Source organism: Mustela putorius, unplaced genomic scaffold (assembly GCF_011764305.1).
Source record: "Mustela putorius furo isolate JIRA1106 unplaced genomic scaffold, ASM1176430v1.1 tig00000480_pilon_pilon_pilon, whole genome shotgun sequence".
Lineage (NCBI taxonomy): Eukaryota > Metazoa > Chordata > Mammalia > Carnivora > Mustelidae > Mustela > Mustela putorius.
In genome coordinates, this window is record NW_025421397.1 from 2,422,414 (window position 1) to 2,447,662 (window position 25,249).

The 25,249-nt window shown below is 40.4% G+C and overlaps 2 long non-coding RNA genes across 2 annotated transcripts in view; one reads left to right on the plus strand and one right to left on the minus strand.

The window, feature by feature from the left end:
• The first annotated feature begins 5,178 nt into the window (after positions 1-5,178).
• Positions 5,179-14,930, plus strand: LOC123392249. The gene is made up of 2 exons (XR_006606961.1): positions 5,179-5,337; positions 11,924-14,930. It is a non-coding gene; the product is annotated as an uncharacterized LOC123392249 (long non-coding RNA).
• The window catches only part of LOC123392250, a 32,744-nt gene continuing 19,231 nt past the window's right edge, over positions 11,737-25,249 (minus strand). The window contains exon 3 of the long non-coding RNA XR_006606962.1: positions 11,737-12,050. This is a non-coding gene — a long non-coding RNA (uncharacterized LOC123392250). The remainder of the gene's footprint in view (positions 12,051-25,249) is intronic.

Sequence of the window (25,249 nt, forward strand, 5' to 3'; positions counted from 1 at the left end):
ATAGTGCTGGGGCACAGGGTAGATACAATCCCTACACTCAGGCACATTATAATCAAATCCCCATCCCCTCCAAATACAATTTGCACTCGGAATGTTTCCTCAAAACCAAAAGTTCAAAGTATGCTAGTTTCCACCTATTTATTTTTTTACATATAAGAGGAACTATTTCTAGATTTCACTGCAACAAAACACCATACCAAATGGTAAGAATGGGACCAGCTTTACCGGCGTGTGATCTGTGCGATCCCCCAGGCCCCACGCTTAGTAGGACCCCACACTTAATTTAATGCTCCATTATCACTGTTTTAAAATGTGTAACAATTTTTGAGCAAGGAGACCTCATATTTTCATTTCGCACCAGGCCTTGAAAATTACATACCCACTTCGGGGTCAGAGTAGTTCGGCTGCTTGGTATAGAGACAGGGTGTTGCTCGTGTAAATGGGTAAAGGGTTCATGAGTAGGGTTGCCGGATTTAGCAAATAAACGCACAGACACTTGGTATAAGTCCCAAATATTGCACGAGACAAGGTGAGGCTACCAAGTCATCTGTTGTCTATTTAAAACTCCTTTTAACTAGATGTCTTATATTTCAGGTGGCAAGCCATCTCATGAGGTAAAGGCAATTGTAGACATATGGTGCCAGAGTAATGACTGTTAGTTTTACTCTCCAAAGTGTCTTCATTTGTGAAATAAAACCTTTCGGTCATTCTAGGTAAAGGGCCTGAGACGGAAGAACCTGATATTTATGACAACTCTGGCCCAGAGCCCTTGGAAAATCCTGGAGACTAAGGTTCTGTGCCCTTAGCCTTTAGAGAGCCAGGCAGCGGTAAAAGGCTCAGGAGGGTGATGGGGGGTTTGTTAAAATGTGGGCAGTGCCAACAGGTCTTGTAAGAATTCAGCAGACTCTCCAGATTTAACCATTTTGAAAGTTCTCTTCTGTGTGGACTCAGGAAAAAAAAAAATTTACCTCATGTATCATGCCTAATTGCTCACGAATAAGCCTTGAGGAGGTTTTCTTTGGAAGGATAAATTTGAGAAACGGAGAAGAATGTGCAAGGCATTGAAACATCTCAAGTCAGCTGAGTCACGGAGAGTTTGCCAAAATCTTGACTGTGGAATTTTTAACTTCACTTTTTTGGATTCATTCGTATGTCTGTATTCATTGCCTCTACAGTTTTTCTTTGAGATAGTAGAATTGCTTGAATATGACCCAATGGTGATTGCTGATAAATATAAATCCGTACACCAGTGACTCAATTCTGAATCCCTTATAAGTTCTGACTTCTGTCACTCTCAGTTTCCTAAAGCTGTTCTCTTAAAATCCCCTAATTTCTCTTAATTGCCAGACTCAGCAGTAATTGGTCATGATGTTCTTTTTCTTCCTTTGACTTTGACAACACTCACTCATGTTGATGTCCCATTTTTCTAATTCCTAGCACCTGTCCCCTCATCTGGCTCCACATCATCCTCACTGTCCTTAATGAAGGCGATCAACAGATTGTCTTATTCTTGTTTGATCATTTCTTTTCTTTTGTTTTTTTTCCCCCTACACTCTCCCTTCACAGTTTCCTCCCTTCTCACAGCTTCAACTAACAGGCACCGATGTGTAGGAGCTTCCTTGTCCCAGCTCATGAGAGCTGATTGCTAGTAACTCTTCCCAATTCCATACACAGCGGCCTCATGTGCAGACAGAAAAATCACCAAATATACGAACCTAGCAACTCTTTCCCCACCCGGTATCTGAGTATCAGCATTTAACAGGCTGCTCCTGTCATATTCAATGTTGAAGGACTTTTTCATCCTGGATGCAACCTATCCTGCAGCCTGATCTTCCAACTTCTTGCTTTTCTGTGAATTTTACTCTTATCAAATGAGACCACTCATTCTTCCAATGACTGTACACCATCCTACCGCTCAGCCTTTGTTCATACCATATCCCCACCTCCTCCGTGATGTCTTCCATCCTGTCCCAGAAACACGTCTGAACTCAGTTCCTAATCTTGGCAGTCTCTCGTCTCATGTATTTCATATTCTAACTTGCATCACAGTTACATGTGTACTTGTCTTTTCTCCTTTCCAAAGTTGAAAGTACATCAAAACACGAACCCAGTCTTTTTTGGTCTGTTTGTAAAATATGTTTGTCTTTTCTTCTATCTAGCCCACTAACTGAAATAACCCATGCTTCAACATACAGGTTCTTCAATCTCTGGATTTACCCAAATGAAAAAGAATTCAGACTTTGTAGTGCATCTTTGTAGGATAAGAAAATAATTTGGCACGGAGCAATTGACTTTGAATCTCTTTGATTGCATAAGTCTTTGAGAGAGGTGCCAACGTATTCTAATAAAACTGTGCTTCAGTTTTATTGAGAACCAAGAATTTTTTTAATGTGAATGGTAATAGAAGAATCCTTTTAACCTGCAAATTTAGGAAAACATTACCTACTTGTGATAGATCATAGCTAACATATCACATTGAAATTGCTTCAACAAATATTGAGTCCCTCCTCTATAGAAAATGCAATCTTGTGTGCCACACTTCATAAAATACTTTGAATTGCCAGAAAATAGAAACCCTTCCTCAATTTTTGCGTGCTAATGGTGTTGAAAACAAAGAGGGTGATTCATGTAGTGCAATCCGTATTAAAATTTAAAATGCATTAAAATTAAATAAAGGGCATACTTCAAGAGCACATATAATTTACATTTGGGTAATAAGAGAAGAGATACTTCCTTTTCAGAATTTTCCCTTGGTATTCTATGAGCAGTGTCAACTATGGATGCCTTCAGCTTATAAATGCAGTGCAGTCATAGAAACAGAATTTTAAAATCCATTTGCCTGGTCTCATTCTCTCAAAAAAAAAAAACTCTATTGTGTGCCTCTTTATCTATTTCCTGATAGCTTCTCTCATTTAATTTTACTGGTACTGATAGCGGTTGGCGCGTGTGTGTGTTTGAGCGCGGAAATGTAGAGTGGAACAGTGTGCTAATTCGTGAGCTGTCATGCTCTCATGTAACACACAAGCACAGAAGAGGATTGCATTAAGATATGGAACATTCCAGAAAGCCAGTGAGATCCAAGCTAATTTCATGGAAGTGGTGTGTGATAACACTGGAACTCTAGGCACTTTTTACAAGCTAATATGCTCGCGCCGTGCAGAGAGCCGCTCTAAGCCTGGGCTCTATATTTTTTTGCCAAGCTTCTGGGCCAGACATGGAAGCTCCAACTGTGATTCAGGTGGCAGGATGCGGGAGACAGCCCCTTCAGGGGAAATCAACCCTGCAACTTCGCAGTGAGGGCTGGACTCCACTCCGTCATTACTCTAGCTCTGGGGAAATCTTGATTCTTGACAATTCTCCAGGAGAAGGAGGTGGATGGTGCAACAATGCTCTTCAACCCCCAGATTTGCCTAGGAACTTGGAATCACTCGTGATTCCGAGTGCCCAGCTTGCCTGGAGAACAAACATCAACCCTAGCTGGAATGAGTCCCCCTTTCCACAGTTAAGACAGCTCTTCCGAAATCCTGACCATGCCAAGCCTTCCTCCTTTCCCACTGGCCTGACAGAACTTTCAAAAATCTACGTTGGGAAGACAAGTATGCAGGTGCCAGGGTCACTCCTTACGGCGTCCCTGTGCAAATCTGAAAACGGCACCCCTCTGGGATGATGTAGGTTCCCCACAGGTCATACGGCCCAGGGAGCACGGTGCAAGCTGGATTTTACCCCCAGCACCCCCGCCAGCAGCTATCTTCACCACTGGGTGCTCTTACGCCAGACACAGCTTACATATCCAACAGTTCTGGGTTTCACTGTTCATTCGCTGTTTTCACTCAATATTATGGACAACATCGCAACCATCAGTCTCAAGCTTACTATTGCGCTTTTCTGCAGTACCTTGATAACATTCCATTAAGTGAGATCTGCTGATAATAAGCCCCCTAATTACATCCCAGTTTGCCATATCCTGTCTGCTTCAGACACGTCATTACCAAGGTTATAAGCAGATGTAGGAAAGATAAAGCCTTCCTTTAAGATGACTCTTGTGGTGGTTTATCTGTAAGGCATGTCAGGAGATTTCTCTGTATTATCAAATTATTTTAAGCCTGTCTTGGGTGACTCGATGTTACAATGTCTATGTGTACTAGTCATCAGGTAATTAAATAGCCTTACAAAAGAATTGTTAATGGGTTCTAACATAATTCTAGGAAATTTCTCTTGAGGTCCATGTGGTTCGAAGAAGGAAAAAAAAACCAAAGTTACAGCACCATGCTAGAAATACATTTCTTTTGGCTAAGTCATCAACATAACCCACTTCTTCCTTTTCTGTGGGACAAATGTCCTCTGTAGGGACAGCCCTGAAGACCTAGGGCCCAGGGAAGGTCATCTCCTTGGAGACAGGGGACCTCCTCACATGAAAGAAAAGAAGGAACCAGAGTATCTTGTTGCTGACTGGAGAGGGGTAAACCAGCAGAACCGGGTGGAAGTAGGTAGGTAGGATCTCAGCCATCTCTCTGCTTCATGCTTGAGCAGCACCTGGAACAGCATAGGCGCTCAGGGAATATTTATTTGTTGAATGATTGATTGGGGGGGGGGGGTCTGAGGCACAATAGCCTTGTGACACATATCGCCATCTCAGGACTCAGCCCTTTCAGATGTGGAAAATCACGCCAGAGTTTTGGATCCTTTTTCATCCGCACCTTTAGATACACAAACGTGGATGCTGTTTGAAAAATTTCCAAATGGGGTTCTGTTTTTCTCTCTATCTGACACAATAGAAATGCCTATGATTGCATGTGCCTCACTGCATAAGCATATCCTGACAAGTTTTTAAAGAAATTAATAGCTATTTAATTTACCAAGAATGTTGCTATTATTAAGGACATGTTGGTTCCCCCGGATTAGGGCAGCTCGTCCCATTTTATAAACTGCTAACATGTAGTGACACTTGCCTCTTTAGGATGAGTTTCATCGAACTGAAGTGCTGGTTTCTGGTTTATAATTCAATCCATTTCACTGACTCACAGGAGGGTGGAGTAAAATGACAAAGTCCTTTAGTCCTTCAGTCAGAGGTTTTCCTATTACCGCGTGATTACACACCTATCTTCTTACCACATGAGGTGCTCTGTAAAACCACGGTCAATAATTACCACCCTGCAACTGACTTTTATGTGTTCTAGAACTGCCCTCACATCAACATGTTGGATCAGAGGAAACAAACCATAAGACTATCATTAAATGGAGAAGGGTTGGAGGACCAGGCAGGAGGACACATCATGGCTGTCCCAGCTAGGATCCTGCTAAGAGGAGACTCCAACAACTTTACCACCGCCCCCCCAGGTACATGACGCGCGAACTCCAATTACTGCCTGTCGTAAAGGGATGCAAAACACCGCCAGACACAGCATCACAGAGCTTACATTGTACGCGCGGGGATAGAGGGATATAAATATAGAAAACCAAATGCACTCACCCTTAAAAGAAGATAAGAACTCATCTGTGCCGGCAACTTTCTGAGCTGGTCAGGTTAAAGACGTTAGCCTCCTTTCCTCTCCTACACCCCGATTTATTTTATTCTATTTTATTTTACGTATGTATTTATTTATTTACTTACTTACCTAGGACTCAGTGTTCTCTTATACTTTAGACCAAAGGGGCTCCTCCAGTTGTTGAAGTATATTAAGGAATGAAGGCTTTTTCAGAATAGCTGAAGGGATCCAGAGAGTACGGGGGTTGTGGGAAGGTTAGGAATTCTATAGAGAAGTGCAGTGATTTAACTAAATCGTTTAGTGAGTTTATTCTCTGTAGTGGTGGGTTTTGTGATTTGGGGGTTTTTTGTTGTGTTTTGTTTTTCAGTATTTAATATGTGCTATTTTCTTGTGGAGCCCATTTAAAATGGGAACAGTTTAATGTTGACTCGATTGTTGATTTAGTGTTCAAGCCTAGGCACGAACCCAGGATAGCCAGGCCTGGAGCATCCGTATCCATAAAAGAGAATGGTGGCCTAACATTTGAAAATGAAGACATTAAAAGAATCCTGGGGGCGCCTGGGTGGCTCAGTGGGTTAAAGCCTCTGCCTTCGGCTCAGGTCATGATCCCAGGGTCCTGGGATCAAGCCCTACATCGGGCTCTCTGCTCAGCCGGGAGCCTGCTTCCTCCTCTCTCTTTCTCTCTGCCTGCCTCTCTGCCTACCTGTGATCTCTGTCTGTCAAATAAATAAATAAACACAATCTTTAAAAAAAAAAATCCTGTATATTTCTCCTCGAAAAGCATTTCCGGGTTTCCATTTCACTGTAAATACGTCTGAGTCCTGGACATTTGAAATCCCAAAGCCCCGTTCTGAAAAAGGTAGAGGACAAGCCATTGTCCCCATTCCCCTAATTTCACAACTCTTCTTGTTCCTCATCCCACGGAAGAGACTGACGGTGTTGCTAGTCAGTGCTGTACGTGCAGTAGCGTAAGCAGAAGCAAATGTGAAGGGGCCGTGGACAGTTGACCTATAGACAATTAAACCATTACTATCTACTCATGTACATATAAAAAGAATCATACATACACACTACAGAAAAACCATTCTCTTTTTCAGAGGCTGTGTCTCCCTTTACCTGATCTATTGCCCCGGTAGTGGGAGAGCTGGAGGGATGGAATTTTGACTGTGACCTTTCCCTAACTTGATTATTTTAACTAAAGCTCTTTTTATTAATGTGCCTTCTGAAGAGCAACAAAATATTAGGGTAACACATCTGCCAGATTCACGTTGCATTTTGGTTTTCTTGAACCCTAAAGAAGTTGCCTTCAGAATCTTAGAACCCAGTCGCTCTGCAAACATATAAAATACAAATCTAGTTGTTTTTGTCTATTAATGTAAAGCAACTTTTCTCAAGCTCTTTTGCTCAGAATTCTAGTCCTGAGAGATGGTCATAGATCGCCCATGAAATCAAGTTTTTCTAACAAAGTACATTTGGAAGCATTTCTTTCTGGATAACCATCTTGAAGTTTCTTCGTGAACATATTCATAACAAAAGCTCATGAAAGTACTGTTATTAAGAAACTTCTTCTCTGTTGAGCCCAGGATTTTCCAAACTTCTTTGACAGTAAAACTTTCTTTAAGAAACACCTATAAGCATCTTGTAGAATAAACTTCTACAAAACATATTTTTGGAATACTATGCTTAACGAACAAGAATAAGGGAACTATTATACCTGTATGTAAAAGGAAAAAAACTACATAAAAAGCAGAGTGCTTTAATAATACTCCATTACAGGGCACCTGGGTGGCTCAGTGGGTTAAGCCTCTGCCTTCAGCTCTGGTCATGGTCTCAGGGACCATGGATGGTATGAATGGGATGGAGCCCCGCATCGGGCTCTCTGCTTAGTGGGAGCCTGTTTTCCCATCTCTCTCTGTCTGCTTCTTTGCCTACTTGTGATCTCTCTCTGTCAAATAAATAAATAAAATCTTTAAAAAAAAATAATACTCCATTACTTTGTGTTAAAAAAAAATTGTTACAAGTCACTGGAAGAGTGAATTTGTGAGCAAGCGATGTTATGGTTATAACTTAAAATGACAATGAAATACAGGTCTCCCCCATTATCCAAAAGTAGAGCACTCCTATGAAAGCTTCAAAGCCAAAATGACATAAATCAAAGAATCGATTGCCAATAGTATACACAAAAGGTTTTTTTAAGATTTTTATTTATTTATTTGAGAGAGAGAGTACGCAAAGGGACTCCCGCTGAGCAGAAAGCCCAATGTGGGACATGATCCCAGGACCCTGAGACCAAGACGTGAGTTGAAGGCAGATGCTTAGCCTACTGAGCCACCCAGGAACCCTTGAAAAAGTTTTTTAGGGTTTCCAGACCTCCCCCATAAAACCTTTTTTTGGCTCTTCTGGTACCTTAAGACACATCTTGCTAATGAATGCCCAAAATAAATCAAGATAAAGCACAGACGTTTGGGGAGCCTGGGTGGCTCAGTCAGTTGAGCACCTGACTCTTGGTTTGGGCTTGGGTCATGATCTTGGGGTGGTGAGATCAAGCCCCATGTCGTTGGGCTCCAAGCTCAGTGGGGAGTCTGCTCGAGAGTTTAGTGGGGAGTCTGCTTGAGAGTTTCTGTCTCTCTCTCTTCCTCTCCCTCTGCCCCTCCCCCACTCGTTCTCTCCCTCTCTCTCATAAATAAATAAATCTTTAAAAAAGAAAAAAAAAGCACAGATGCTCATAGACAGTTCAAAGTTCTGGTGGTTGCTTGATGCTGAGATGCTGAGCTTACTTCCTGGGGAGGGAGCTTGAGGGACGGTTCTCACCGCTGGGAGGGTGCACGGCCTCTGTAAGGGCTCCCCGCAAAACAGACACTGAAGACTACTTTTGCTTTTCGCCTTTCTTCTTTAAAGTGAAAAACCTTATCTGATTTCTTTCTGTTAGTGAAAACAGGTACTAATATATGCCTTTCCTAAAAGCGAAGTGGCATAATGCTAACTTTCTAAAAGCCGGGGATGTCTGTATACAAATGTATCTTAATATACTTTATTATTATTGAAAGTCATTATACTTTTCTTAGGATGATAATGGGACAATAATAGTTTTCATTCTTTTTTACATCATTTTTTGATTTACCATATTAAGTACAAACTGTACTTTAAAAATTAGAGACACAACAATGCCGAATTTAATATGCAAAGCTGTGAACACACCAGGCCAACTTTTTTTCCCATTGATTTTTATTCTGTGACCTATTAAAGTAGTTGAGATTGAAAAAAGTCACTTTCTTTCCAAATTCCCATCATTGATTCATGGATGTTCCATGAGCATTTTTTCCTAAAACCTTTTGGAGTTTGAAAATTTCACAGGATCTCCAACAGAGATTCACACTTTCTTAATTTAGAATAAACATGCGTGAATAGATCATTCGCAGTTCTCAACAGAAGGAACGGAGGGACTGAGCACCTAAAACACAACGCTACGGTTGCCACAACAAAATGTTGGCTATGTTCCCTTTTCCCAGTAATGGAAACGTGTGCTTTCCCTGGATGAGCGCTTCTAAGCCGTGCTTCACTCCTGGCTTATTGCACATGTGAGGAAAGACCACTGCACGGCTCCGCTGGACCTTCCTGTAGATTTACAGAGCCTCGTCCTGGCCTGGGTGCTCTCTGATCCTCTTTACCGTGCAGAGACCAAGCCCAGGCTCCACCTTCCACTCTCAACATGGCTCCCATGAGCTCACATGAAACAATCACCCCAGGGGCGCCTGGGTGGCTCAGTGGGTTAAGCCTCTGCCTTTGGCTCAGGTCATGATCCCAGGGTCCTGGGATGAGTCCTGTATCGGGCTCTCTGCTTGGCAGGGAGCCTGCTTCCTCCTTCTCTCTCTGCCTGCCTCTCTGCCTACTTGTGATCTCTCTTTGTCAAATAAATAAGTAAAATCTTTAAAAAAAAAAAAAAAAAAAGAAAGAAAGAAAGAAAGAATCACCCCAATCAGTTCATTTCTCTCTAGGCCAGTGCTCGCTTCCCATGCGGACTCTTGCGCCTGCTGTGTCTAGACCTATAAGGACCACAGTCATTAATTATATAAAATGGGGTCGGGCACCTGGGTGGCTCAGGTGGTTGGACGACTGCCTTCACGTCAGGTCATGATCCTAGAGTGCCAGGATGGAGTCCCACATCGGGGTCCCAGCTCCACGGGGAGTCTGCTTCTCCCTCTCACCTTCTCCCTTCATGCTCTCTCTCACTGTCATTCTCTCTCAAATAAATAAATAAAATCTTTAAAAATATATATATAAACTGGGGTTGATTTTAAACACTGATTTTAAAAACATGGTAGATGAAGCTAAAAAGAAGAAAAGAAGGGGCTAGAGCCTAGAGGGGGAAATACCTATTCTTATCTGCTAACTCATTTCACCTTCCTGAGAATCATCAATGTATGTCTTAATCTGTCTTTCCTTAGCAACCATGTCATCTTTGGCACCTGCCCACCATGACACATTTTGCCTAGAGATTTTGGTAAAAATACCTAACACAGGAGGATTCAACTTAATTCCCTCCCCCTCCCCCTTTCTTACTTCTCCTTCCAGCTGCTTCTGTTAGGGCTTCTCCTTGGCCGACAAGCTCAAATGCCTGGTCTAGTCTGGTGGCATTCGAAGGTTGCTCTGGGAAACCCTGAGGGGGTGAAGTCCAAATTCTTTTCATAACAATATTAAGATGACATTATTAACTGCTCTTTTCTCTCACATTCCTTCATGAGTACACACGTTTGGAAACCCACCACAGGTTTCTATCAATAGAAATCTCTGGTTATAAGAACAAGTTGCCCCGATTCAATTAATGGAAGTTGCCAGGCAGGAAACTACATCATTTCATAGGTACAAATATTTCATTGTTATTACAACCCTAAGAGACAGATACTGTAGTGCTTTTGCCAATGAGAAAACTGAGGCCCAGGAAATACATTTGTACATCTGTGAACTGCACAACCCGACACTCCCCTCAGCCAGCACTGGAGCCTTCATTTTTCACCAGTGGTTTTATCTCTATACTCCTCCAGTAACATTGGCCTGGATAATGACATTTTCCTTTGAAGAAGGGCTAGCAGCTATAACAACCACTTTCTCTTTACGTCGGGTGATAATGAGGTTTGCCCTAAATTGTGTAATAATGAAGTCTCAGTCTTCAGAGGTAGAGAATTGGATGTGAAGCTCTATTTGGCTGTCAGTAGACTCATGAATTTTCTCCTCACTGGTATGTGAGCCATCGGGGTACTTTTGACTAGAAGGACTTTTTTTTTTTTTTTCTTAGAAAGTCAGAATTTCCCAGACTGAATGTTCTCAAAATATGAGGTCTTCTCTGTGATGCCAGTTATCTGGCACGATTCATACGTGTGGGGAATGTGTTGGAAGGAGGTTGGTTTGGCACGGTCCTTGACATCTTCAGAAAGACTGGCAGGACTGTCACTTGCTATTATGGTTCTAAATGCAACCAGAGGACACTGAACAATGGGGCACCCAAAAAATAAATGAAAGTTTTAGAAGTGCTCTCTCTGAGCATCTCAGTGAGATCAAAGGGTTCAGTGGTAGTTTGGCCGGGCTTGTGTTTTATGAGCTCAGAGTGTTTCTTCCTTACCAAGCCTTCATCTCGACATGCCAGTCAGCCAGTATGGTCAAATATCTGAGACCAAAAAGGGAGAAAAAGCAGTTCCTGATTACACGAACCAAGCAATTGATAAACTCCTCTCTATCTGCTCAGTTGTCTGGCTGCCATCGGCCTTTTCCAGGGTGCACATGATCTTGCTCATCAGACCCTTAATTAGTTTTATCTGTGTGGGTCCTTATTCTCTGGTGATGGTGGTGGATGATGGCACCTGCTCTTTGACCATTGCTTCTGTTGGCCATAAATTCTGCTATGTGGATGTTTTTAGTCAGGGCCTGGGGGAATCTCCTAATTCTACGTCATGCTTTCTTTTAATAATTTCTTCTAATTCTATGTCACGGTCTACAAAGCTTTCTGTCATATCAAAAAAGGCGAATTTGAAAATCCCTCTTCTAAATATATGCATGACAGAGTTCAATGGACTCTGACTACATTTGAATAACTCACTGTATGGCCTTCATAAGAAAGTTCACTGGGGCCCATTGTTTGGGATATTATTGACTTAACATTCATTAAGAGACTCATAAAAATTTACTTCCTGCATGTTCGGGGCATGGTGTTTAAGCTGTAAATATGGCAATATGGGTGTAAATATTGGCTTAAAACTTCTCTTTGAGTCATTTATTTTCTTTATCTTATTGTCTCTACATCACCATTCTCCCCTGTTTAGGCTGGCCCTTCCCCAGTCTTCCAATGTGTTCTCTGAATTCCCAGTGGCAGCTTGGTTGGGATTCTTCCCGAAAGAGTCAGGGGGCACGGAACGAGGATAATTTTTGTTCTCACTCTGTTCCAGACACTCCGTAGCGGCTGAACACGAAGACGGCACTCCACTGGGATGACCTTTGATTCTTGGCAGAGGAGAGCGATTTCACTGAGGGAATTCACTGCAGTTGATGAGTCTCTAGTGTTTGTCAAGATCTCTGTGGAAACAAACAGTCAGAGGGTCTTTGTGGAAGAGTCCAGAAATAATTGAGTAAGCCAGGAGACCCTTATTCCACCCCCCTGCAAAAAAAGAAAGAAAGAAAGAAAGAAAAAAGTCAGGTTATACTTTTCTTTTAAGGGCTCCCTGATTGCCTTGTATAAATAATTGCTATTCCCCAGCACTTTCCCTTTTACTGAGAAAAATACAAAAGAAAAGTAAACCGAATCAAGACATAATTTCATTTTTACAGCTGAATAAGCTTTGTCTTTGGTTGTTTTAAAAATGAAATAAATGGGAAAATATTTGTTAGAGAATAATAAACACACCCAGGTATTTGCTGCTCTTCTCAGGCCAGGCTAGGATTGAAGTGGCTCGGTAAGACCACCTGTGTTTCTTGGTGCGAGCCCAGCAGAGCTGCACAATCTGTAGAGTTGGTCTCAGTCCAGCGACCTGGCTACATTCTTGGATCTCTTACTCAACATGAGGCATCAAGATCACTGGAAACTTTAACAAAAACATCAACAACCGAAAGAGCCAGTTAGCCTATGGTCTGACCCCCAGCCTGCACACCCGTACATCAATCTACTTCGAATCTTCTGGGAAATTAGTTCAGCGTTCAAGGCAGGAGAAGGGGCAACCTGAGGGTACAGCTGCTCAGTCTCCCTGAGGAGATGAGGAATCTGCAATCACCCCAAAGCGTACATTTCAATGGTTGCTTTTTAATCTGCTTTGCACTTGGCCAAATAGATGCTTCCATAATAACTCTAAAAGCATCAAAGAAAAAGCAGCATACTCTGTTGCATTCCAAAATGGAATCCAATAAAAGAAATATAACTCAAAATCATTTCAGAAGCAATTAATAAATTGCTACTCAGAAGCAGCTCCTCAAGGAAGTTTGCTGTTCGGCCCAATAATCTAAAACACATCCTGAAAACAGAAGCTGAGGAGGAAGGAAAAAGATAACGAATCTTATTTTCTACTTGTGATTTTGGTATACTTCAAATAATTTGGATCCTTTCTGAATCTGCTACGTTAGATGTTATTTTTTCAAGTTCCAAAAGGTCTCCGTCATTTAACTACCTTTATCTACAGATGCCAAAACGGCCATGTGAACTCTCACAGTGTCACTACTGAACCAGCCCGCCTTGGCCTTGGGACCAGCTTCCAGAACCCATCTATGTGACTGTGGACAGGCCATCTGACCCCTTTCAACTCAAAGTTTTCACATAAAAATGAAAAGATAGGATAAGATTCTGGTTTCCCCCAGGGCACTTCATGAACACACTGGGTTAGTAGACATTATGTGGAGAAAGATTTTTACTTTGTGTTTCAGAAACACTATATTAAGCAAAGTTAAATGGAGATTTACAGCAGGACTTCCCCCATCTTCTAATATACTAATTGCGACCCTAAGTTGGGGGGGCTATGCTACGTAGCAACATGAAAGCTTATTTGATTGACCATGGGACTCTTGTTCATAGACTATCCTGGGACTAGTGTAATCTAAGGTTGCTTCCAGCTCTAAAATTCCATTTTTCAATCTGAAGTAGCTAATTGCAAATTGGCATGTATACAAAGGTCATCATCACAGCAATTATTAATCATCATTGAATGATGTGCTTCACAGGTGGATGTGTGGGAACATGGAACAGAGCAGGCATATATAAATCCTACCTCAGCAGGAGGGTTTTCCTATTCTCCACCTATTCTCCCCACCCTTGGGGGGCTGATCTCCCATGCACACATGGCCTTGGTCAGAGAGAGAATGTCCAAGACTCATCATAATGTAAACCGGTATTACTTATTACTGGTATTACTCATTGTACCCTGTTATTCTCCTTGCGTTTCCTAGGGGCAATATAAAGTTTAAGTAATCGACATGGTCTGTTTCTCTACTCAGCATTATATCCACCACACATACATCATTTCTTTTCCAGAAAATAAGATCAATTTTATTTGAAAATCTTTTAAAGCAACAGCCTCAATTAGACTTTAACTGGAATACTTTTCTCAGTCTAATATTCATGTATGACTGACCCATACCCATACCCAATATCAAATTTTATAAGTTCCTTCCTCATTATTGTGATTAAAACTTAGCCTTAGAGGTTAGGAAAGGAAAAATGAGAGTGAGTATGAAGCAACTGAATTGTCTTTGTAGTGTCTTTCTAGTTTGTTTTCTTACCCCCATGGGCTCCTTTTCCCAAATTTTAAAAAGTATAACAATGATCTGGGATTAGTTTATGTATATGATAAAGGATAGAAAGTTAGTTAACATTTTAGGTAGATTAATATTTTAATTATAAACTTAAACATATAATTGTAAATACAAATAAATTATCATAGTTTTCCTTGTCAACAGTTACTCATCTCCCTCACTTTAATGATTAAGTTCGTGTGTGGTCAGGCCAAAACTTGTTTAACACTTGGTAGCTGTAAAAATACTCCTCTCCAATCTCCTATCGCATAGAGTATAACTGACTGATGGCTTCAGCTGCTGCTCTCTGAATCACCACTGAATTTGAGCAAAGGTCACATTTCCCATGAGCATTCCTGAGAGACACAGGGCTTCTTTGATAGGCAAATTTGGCTTGAAGACTCTAACAACCTTGCCAAAACCGTTCAACTGCACTACTGTCTAAAGCTCCTCCATTCAAACTTCCTTCCTTCCCCCTTCTCTTTCACAAGGGTGAGACCTGCATTTTGGTCTCTAATGGTTCTCCCTTCACTGGCATGTACCCCAATAAATCTCTGGATTGGTGATTTTATCTTGATTTCTGGGTTTTGTAGGACCTGAGCTAACATGAACCAATTACTGATTTTTCTGTTTATTTATTTTTAATAAATAACACTGCAGTGAAATTTTCATAAGATCTTATCCCTGGCTATTGTAAATTAATTCCTTAGTACACAATCTTAGAAGTGTAATTGCTGGCAGCACAGAACGTATATTTTTTAAAACTTTTGATACATATTGAAAAAATGAACTCTGGAAATTGTTCCAATTTATATAACCAAAGCAAATTCCTTTCTCTTTTGGGTTGTTTATACTTTTTCTTAATGACTTATAAGAGACTTTTACATGTTAAGGACGATAAACTTAGTGAAATTATTTTTTTTTAAAGATTTTTTTTTTATTTGAGAGAGAGAGAGAGAGAGAGACTGGGGTGAGTTCAGGGGGGAAACAGAGGGGGAGGGAGAAGAAGAGGTAGAGAATCTCCAGCAGAGTCCATGCTGAGCGCAGATCCCATCAAGGGGCTCAATCTCACAACCCTGAGATCATGAACAGAGCCAAAACCAAGAGTCAAATGCTCAACCAACTGAGCCACCCAGGCACCTCAGTGAAATAATTTTAAGTTTTAGCAATCATTGACATAAATCATCAATCTCAATCAAATAACTGTACTAAATGAATTCCATCTACTATAATAAAACTTAAACCTCCCCCACACTCCTGGATACACACACCAACTCATAATATATATATATATATACAGTCCATGGGATTATTATACTGAACAAAGCAAAATAGGAAAATTTGTTCTCTGGAAGAATTCCTATGGTACCAATAACATCAAGGAGTAACTCGGTCTCATATTGCTGGTAAATCATCTTGGGGAGCAGCTAACAGAATCTGGCCAGAGATAGCAGAGGAATTTTGTGTGGGCATGTGCATTAGTTTACTTTCCAAAATAATCCCATCTGGATGCATGAGAAATGTTCTATCTGTTTCAGCTCATTAGGAGACAAGAGTCAAGCAAACACACTCATTGATTTAACATGCTGGATCTGTGAGAAATGAGTCATCCACTGCAATTTACTTCACCAACTTTGGAGATAGAAGATGACCCACACACATTTTCTGAGTTGTCTGTTATTTTAGAGCTTAGAAAACCATAATACCATATAGACTGTCTCTAAATCAGACACCCAAAACAATTAGAAACTTGGGGTAGGAGAATGAATAGTTTGAAGCTCAATTCTAACGTATTTTAATTGGTTCTTGAACCACTGGGGTCAACGAGAAAACATGACTAATTTTAAGTAAAATAACCTTATACAAATATATCTTGTAAAACCTTAGCTTTCTGTACTGAGAGTCTCAACTCAAAAACAGGCCTTGAAAACGCACTTTAGTTTAGTTTAGAAGTGGTACCATTTCCCCGTGTAAACAATGTTTCCTTCCTGTTCCTTTCTACAGACAAGTACTATTGTATTCCCAAGTGAATAACAAAAATCTTACTTAGTCCATAATAGACTCAATAGAAACTGTGAGAAGTTACAAAGAAGGCATGACTCTCTCCACCTTAGGGTCTCCCTGCCTGGTAGAAAACAGAAATGAAAATGTCTGAAAACCATTTGGGTCCACTTAAAAGCTCCAAAGTATCAACTTACTGTTAAGGGGCACTAATAGAGAGAGGGAGCTTAACATTTGCATTACTGACTTGAGCAAAACAAAGGAAATGAAAGCATGAGCCGATTAGAAGGACCAGTGAAAGATGCAGAGCCTTTCAGAGTATTACATATTCATTTTCCTGGAAAATGCCTGCTATTTTAACTTTCAACATACCTCTTGAAACGATAATCTATGATTATTAGTGTGTTAATATCTTTACAACAAATCTCTCCATTTTTGACTCTGACTTCTAGACCATTAACAATAGGGAGGCATGTGGTCCTATGTGTGTTGTTGTGTGTGTACGTGTGCATGTGTGTATGTGTGTGTGTTGTTATTTTAATTGTGTTGTGTATACTGCTGTTAGAATCCTTTTCAGTATTGGTATAAGGACACTAATTACTTTATTTTAAATAAACAGTAGGAAATAAATCTGCAAGTGAAACCATCCAAAATAGCATAAAGAACGTCAAACCTTATATTTCTATAAAATGAATCAAACCACTTATGTTGAGACATTTTTTAGGACCAAGCGATTTAAAATAATGTTTTCTCCATCTACATTATGCTGACAGAAATGTATCTGTCTTTACCAAGGCCAAAGAAGTTGGTAAACTGAGGACAAATGCAATGTCTCAGCTGACTATTTGCCAATTTAAATTGCCCAAGTTCTGCTTGGATGAATCATTGTTCACTTTTTGTCCTAGACTGTTAAAGTAATAGTTTCAGGGGAGAAAATGTAAAGACTGTCAAATTTATTCCAAAAATGAATGCATTTTAGTGGAAAGAAGAGCTCCTGTATGTTGTGACTGAATAATGTCCACCCAAAGATGTCCATGTCCTAATCACCAGAACCTGTGACTATTTTATATTACATGGAGTCAAACTTGTAGATGGAGTTAAGTTTGCTAATGAGCTGAACTTAAGATAAGATCATTCTGGATTACATGGGTGGGCCTCATGTAATCACAAGGGGTCTTAAACAGGGAAAAGGGAAACAAAAGAGTCAGATCCAGGGAGATGGCATCATGAGAAAGACTCCCCTGGCCATTGCTGGCTTTGAAAATGGAAGGAGCCATAAAGCAAAGAATGAAAGTAGCTTCTGGAAGCTAGGAAAGGCATAAAAATAGAACCTCCCTAAGGCTTTGAGAATGAAACACAACTATGCCCATACCTTGATTTTAGCCCAGTGAAAACCATTTTAAACATCTGACTTCCAGAACTGCAAGGTAATAAATTTATGTTATTTTAAGCCACTAAGTTTGTAGTAATTTGTTACAGCAACAATAGGAAGATGAAACATTGGGCTGTCAGTCATATGGGATTTTCAAAAGTGAAAGTGTGTGTGTGTGTGTGTGTGTGTGTGTGTATTCAGTGTTATTAAATCTGAGTTTTTAATCATGATAGGCTAAATTCTAAATTCAGATTAAGTTCTCATGGATGATTCTTTTTATGAGCATATAGCACAATAATAATATAAAACTGCTTGGGAAACTCTTGAGTCATAAGAAGCAACTCACTTCTATTAATTTTGAGGAGAGTTATATGACTAGAGACTCATCTCTGGGGAAAATACCTCTGATTATTCCAAAGTGAGTGTTTTAGGCCGGAAGCTAATGGAGGATATCCTTGTAAAGAAGAAGGGAGGCCTAGGGTCCAGGAAGGAAGGGATTCAACACAAAAGTGACAGAAGGGAGTCCTCAGGATTATAGTGAAGAGAGAGCCTAAGTGGACAGTAGAGCACCAAGAATAACGGAGGCCAGTCAATACTAGGTAGGCCAGTCAATACTAGAGAGATCAGGAAAGGCCCCTTTCCAAAAGTTATACGGATAGAATAACTGGTGCATTAAAGCATAAGATTGTCGGGGCATGGGTTACCGAGGATGCTCGGTTGGTTCAGCATCCCACTAGATTTCAGCGCAGGTCATGATCTCAGAGCCGTGAGATTGAGCCCATGCGGGGCTCCATGCTCAGCATGGAGTCTGCTTGAAAGCCTCTCTCCCCTCCTCCCTCCACCACTCCCCCTGCGTGAAATAAATAAATAAATAAAATTGTTTTTAAAAAAAGCACAAGTTTTTACTGCTTTGGTGAAAAATCAGGGCACCTGGATGGCTCAGTCAATTAAGTATCTGATGCCTGATTTTGGCTCAGGTCCTGATTTGGGGTTCATGAGATTGAGCCCCTTCTTGGGCTCTGTGCTCAAGGGGAGTCTGTTTCCCTGCCTCTTCCTCTCACTCTCTCTCTCTGAAATAAATAAATTAATCTTAAAAAAAAAAAAAAAAAAACTAATTCCATGAAAAACCAAAAAGTAGTACAGAAAAGGATAGCAATACCATTATTCTATAGAATTCGGCTGCCAATAATTCTTTTATGATCACAATAATTCAATCCTGAAGATTGAACTAACCGACATTACAACAACATTAGGAGAATGGGGCATGGGAACGTTGCTTGTGTGGTGGAAGATGGGGTGTGAAAGAGACCCAAATCTTTATTTTCCAAAGTGGGAAGTCACTAAGTAAAGCCTAAGTAAATAAGAAATGTCTAAAATTCAAAATCCAGGTGTAATCCTTGGGAGGTAAAGACCGAAAGAACAGTCGTAAGAGTTGCAAGGAGTTTCCACTGGAGAAGGAGGAAGTGGAAGAGCACGGGGCAGCCGTGCGTCTCAACAAGCCTCACGCAACTGCACCATACTTTAGTCTACACATGTGCATTTAACTGTATTCAACACACAACCTCATAAAATTGAAATTTTACCTTAAGAAAAGACCAACGAACAGTGTGCTTTAATAAGCACCCACACCTCCCCCTCTGCTGAGCCCACAGCCTGTATTTCGCCAAAGGTTTTTGTTGTTGATGTTGTTGCTGTTGCTGCTGCCGCCGATGATGATGATGATGATACACATTAGCCCTTGGGCCTAATTCTCAAGCTTTCCTAGTGAATTCGCCATGGGATAATGAAGTCGGAAGGTTTGCATTTTGTAAGAAGGCTCATTAAAAACACCTTATCCCCCTACCCTCTCTGAGACTGACACCTACTGAAACGTCTACCCAAAAGCCAGAGAGGAATCCAAATATCCTCTATGTTAATTTAAACCTGGATTAGAAAATAAGATTTGGGGGGCACCTGGGTGGCTCAGTGGGTTAAAGCCTCTGCCTTTGGCTCAGGTCATGATCTCAGGGTCCTGGGATTGAGCTCCGCATCGGGCTCTTTGCTCAGCAGGGAGCCTGCTTCCTCCTCTCTCTCTCTCTCTCTCTGCCTGCCTCTCTGCCTACTTGTGATCTCTGTCTGTCAAATAAATAAATGAAAATCTTTAAAAAAAAAAAAAAGAATGAATGAATGAATGAATGAATGAATGAAAAGAAGATTTGGATTTTTCGTTGAAAAGAGACTTCTTTCAAATTTCCCAGAACTCTGCATGTAGAAACCTTAATGGGACGGACCATGAAGAGGAAAGGCACTCTAAGACTGTAGAGCGAGTATACCCATCAGGGCTCAGAGCGCCGGTGGGCCTCTGACCTGTCTCTAAGTAGTAGGTGCTAGGCCTGAGCCAGTGTGTTTTGATGGGAGGAACAGGAACAGGACAAGCCCCTCAACCCCAGCTCTAGGGAAACTAGACTGAAAAAAGGGGAGACAGTGACCTTAGTTACATATATAAAGTCTCCTTGCCCTACCTCAGCATGTTGCTCTTGAGACTTTGAGAGGCAAAAGGTGGAACACTTTCGATGAAAGTATATGTTTTTGCCTTATGAGGTTTGAATAAAAGGAACAGGAGGAGAAAGTGGTCTCTCTACAGAGAACTAATAGAGGGCAAGTAATTGCCAACAGTCAGTCAACAGATACGTATTGAGTGAATGCCCTACGCCAGACGTTGGATGCCACACTTAGTGCAGATCCTGTGCTTTGCAAACTCTGACCTCTCAGTGAAACTTACAGGACTCACTGATTCCTAGCACCCTAGCAACTTGAATTTCATTCCTCTCTCTCCCTATCTCTGTTTCTCATCTTTTTTTCTGGGGCTATTTCTCTGCTTTTCTCCCATTTTCAAGTCTGTGTGCGATATCTGTTTGACCCAGTTCTAAAACAACCCAAAGCTAAACCACAGCCAAGCACTAAAAATATAAGCTTGCAACAAGAAAAGAAGCAGGTACATTTTCTGTTATGTTACAGCTTCATAATATTTTATCTATTTTTCAGCCAGCAACAAAGCAACAGATAAAATTTTCCCTACTACTCCAGAAATATCATTCATGTCTTTTTGAACCTTTACACTAGAAGAAAGCTCCTTAGGAAGTCATTTCCTTCCTGTAAATCAAACAAAATTACTTCATAAGATAAAGTTTTTGCTTTCCTATCATCATGATAGCCTATAAATCTGGAAGAAAGGGCAAGGAAAAACTGTCCGCGTCAAGATGAACTCTCTAAAGATGCAGGGCTGGCCTTCCCTGTAGCCTACTTGACCAATGGAAATATACCTCATTCTGGAAAATAAGAAGGAGCCTGGGAGGAACAGAGAAGACTCAGAGTCCAATTAGGCCTGACATGAGATTCCAGAAGTAAAAGATCTAGAAAGCAAGAAGAAGGAGCAGAAATGAAAAAGAGCTAGAAGACACTTTGCTCTGAATTCTCTCCTAAGGCACAATAGTGGGAAAACGAAAGTAGCCCATTGCATTCGCCACTGCTGTCTTCTTGAATGTCCACCATATGTCGGGCAGTTGGCAGACATTATCTTGAATCTTCATTAGAACTCTGTTAGGGAGGCATTTCCACCCACTTTCACAAATGAAGACGGAGGCTCAAGCTGGTCAAACAACTGGTCCAAGGCCACTCAGCTGTTATGTACCATAGCCAGGATCCAAACGTTGACCCAACAGATGGATAGATCCCAAAGCCATCCCCCTCTCTGCCATTCCAAACTGCATTCCAAAAGGTGTGTCAAAAGGTGTTTCAAAAGGTGTTCCAAAGGTGTGTCAAACTAATGAATGAATGCTAGAAGTGGGTGCAGGAAAAAAGGATTTTAGAATATGGATTTACAACTATTAGAAGGAAGGAATAAATAGACATAAGACTCGAGTAAGGATTTTGGCCTTTTTTTGTTTTTTAAGAAGATACATCTGGAATCATGATGGATAGAGAAAGAAAGAGGTCGATGAGTAAAGAAAAGCTGCTGAAGAGTAACAACTATTATTTTAAAGAATAATCTCCCTAGGGCAGTAATGAAAGCCATTGTAGGGACATTGAAAACCAGTTGAAAAAAAATATTAATGGGAATTTTGAAAAAAGAAGAACAATCCTGGCAGCAAAAACATAGATTAATTGTTATGTCGATTCTATTTATTTCAATGATGTTATACTATGGAATTCATGTGGCTCCTAATTAACTCAAGGCTGTATAAGACTCTTATATTTATTGAACTTCATAAGGGGAAGCAATAGAATATATATTTCAGCATCTTAAGTGACATTAACAAATGATAATGATACTTATCTCTGGGGATATTAGATACTAATAACATTGCTTATTCATGTAAGTGCCAAATGCTTTTTACATCTTACAGTTCTACTTAAATTAATACTATCCATTAATGCTATCCTCTGACACTAAGTTCTACAGGTTAATTATGTATCTTAGGTTGTTTCCTAGTTACCAGTTTTACTTGTCTTTAATTGGGTCTTCTTTTGTTCGAAAGAGGCCTGATCACTCTCATTAGATTCATTGCCTTCTTTAATTAGTTTAGCTGACAGTTAAATCTACTGCATTATCAATTCCATGATCTCCCCTGTGCCTAATCCCATGGTTGATGCTACATTCCTTAAGCAGAATTAAGATAGACTTTAACCAGTAATGTGATGTAGGAAAAATGTGGGATCTCCATTCCCTTTCCAATACTCTGCCTTTCCTACTATGTACCCTCTTCCTCTCTATCACCCCAACACCAGATCACCATGGTCATCATCACGTATGTCAGCGTCATCACTACCATCTCCAAGTCCTCCATAAACATATTTTCTGGCACATGGATCTACACTTGTGATTTGTGAGGTTTGAGTATCACTCTGAGTATATACTGAACCTCATAAAATAATTTTGTCAAACATGGTTCCTGTCTTCCAGAAAGAGTTTCATCTTCTCTAGCTTCATTCCCTGCTTGTTTCCTTCATTCAAACTGGCCAACTTACCATTCCCCTTCTGAAATCTGACCCCATCTCCTTATAAATCTGTATAGACTTTTCTATGTAAGATGCTTTCCCTTTCCAAATCATCAAGATACAGTACAAAGGCCATATTCATCATGAAACCTACTCTGCTCTGTTCTCTGTAAGTTCTATCTCTTATATTCCTCCTTATCTGCCCATCCTTCACATTATCACTCTGCCTTTTATACTAAGATTTTATGTGTTCCACATAAGTAGAGCTTAATAAATGTTTTTTGATGGAAGGGAGGAATGAGAGAATTTATAACGTTGGTCTCGGTTTAGTCTGCAAGGGTTATATGCCTTTCTCCTCCATTGGAAAGGGAGCAGAGGTTTCACTACACATACTCAGATCCTCTTGGAATCTTTTAATGTAAATCCCATAAAAGAGACACTTACTGCATGTCTACTTATGGGAAAGAAAGATGGTATTCAGATGGAGAAGGTGAATGATTGCTGTGAAAATGGTGAAGCGTGAGCATATTTTTATAGCAGCAATGTTAAAGCATATGCAAATGCCTTCTAAAACACAATTGACCAATTGCCGTGATCATTCCACCCCAGCTTGGTATTCTGAACTCAGCTGAGTAAAAATGAAGTGTCTCCATAGATATGGAGGGCAGATTAATGAGCCTTGGATCAGGTCATATCTCTTTACTCCCCATTCAGTAATACTACAAACAGGTTTGAGAGACATGGCAAGAGAACAGTTTTCTATACTCCTGTTCTCCCCTGTTCTTCATGCCTTCCCCAGATCGATAGGCCTACAAGGGGTGGTGAGCAGCTGTCTGCCTTGGGAGGCCCACAGTGGTCATTTCTTAATGTCCCTGTGCCTTTAAGTGGCTTCCACAAATAAGGAGTGGGAAGAAGTGAGTTCACAATGTCATGGAAAGAACTTACTCGGAAGAATCAAACTGATCTCACTTTGAATCTGGATCTAGTACTTTCTAAAAGTCACTATGCTTCTTGGAGTTTCAGCATCCCCATCTGGAATAAAAAAAAAAAAAAAAAAAAGTGGGGCTAACATCTTCTACTCCTTAAGATCATCAGAAGAATTTGAGGATATGTGATAGATGGATAGATACACAGACATTCTCTAGAACAACACCTAGCATCCCAGAAAAAAGACACAGTATTTTCAACTTTGTCAGGAACCTTCACTTAACTGGAATGGATCCCATATTTACCAAATTTAGAACCTAAAGGAGTTTAAGATCTTAAACAAACACTGAGGCTAGTACAGATATATCAAGGTCTGAGGTTACCCAGACATTTTGTTAACCCTAAATAAATCAGAGATCGGAGCAGTAAACATTTATAGCAAACATGAGCCATGGAAAGCTCTATTGTGCTTTAGAAGTGATGAGTGACTCATGTGTTGCTACATGTTCAGGCAAAGTGAAGTGGAGGAAGAAATTGCCTTTTTCCCAGTTACTAAGCAAAACTTTGGGAAAGAAGTGAAAACAGAGGAAAGAAGGGTCTGGTTCAGGGAAGAACAGGTGGTGTTTCCAGGAATAAAGACTGAAAGAGAACAAGGAATTGATTCAGTCATCTAAAGAGAATTCACAGGGACTATAAAATAGAAAAATAAGAAAACACCTGGCTTTCTTTTCCTGGTGTGTGCGTACACAACCACATTCTGTCGTTTACTCATTCATTCTGGTATTCGCCTATTCAGTTGCTAATGGGTATTTAGTGGTAACTGAGTGCTAAGCCCCTGCGTGACGAGATAAACAACCTCTTGCATGTTTAATTATAAAAGGATGGATATCTGCTATTAAAAAAAATCCTCAGTTTATGACTCCATATAATTAGGAATTTGACAAGTTATGCATTTCTTCCATGTTCAAAACTACAGTTGTGAATGCTCAAACTCCTTTGCCAATTTGCACTTTCCACTTTGGTAAAGGTCATCAAACACAGACCATTGCCCATTTCCAACATTCAGCACGTCTGAAATCCCTGATGGGCTGGCTATTACCTGTGCAGGCTCTCGTACATACACTTGCCCCCACAAGTCTGCAGACCTAATCTCTATCTCTCTCTCTCTCTTATTCTCTCTCTCTCTTTCTCTCTCTCTCTCTCTCTCTCACACACACACATACACACACACACATGTCTGGGAGTGGCTTGAGCACTCAGGGAAATGTGGACATTAGAAAAGTATCTTAAGAAATTATTATGTGATTAAGTTCACGCAGTAAGGTCTGTATGCAAATAATTATATCCAAGTATTTGCTCTTTATAATGAGATAACCTACTAAGATATTACCCTTTAGGGACCAAATTTTTTATCTTCTTCTGTCCAGTGGTTTAAATCTATGAACTAAAGAAACTTTTGTGTATTTCAAATATGGAAACAATGCACTATTATGATTTTCTTTTAAAAAATTTCATGTAACTCAAAACTACTTAAATGCTTAAACAACAAGCATCTCCCCCTTCTCATGTTTTGAGTCATTCATCTCAGATGTATTAGTCACATTCCTTAAGGCTGAACCTTACTTTATTAATTTCTGAAAATTTCTTTTCATATAAAGATATCTGCAGTTCTGCAAGAGCGTCAGAACAAGATCAGTCTGTTCTCAACGTGACAAATTATACG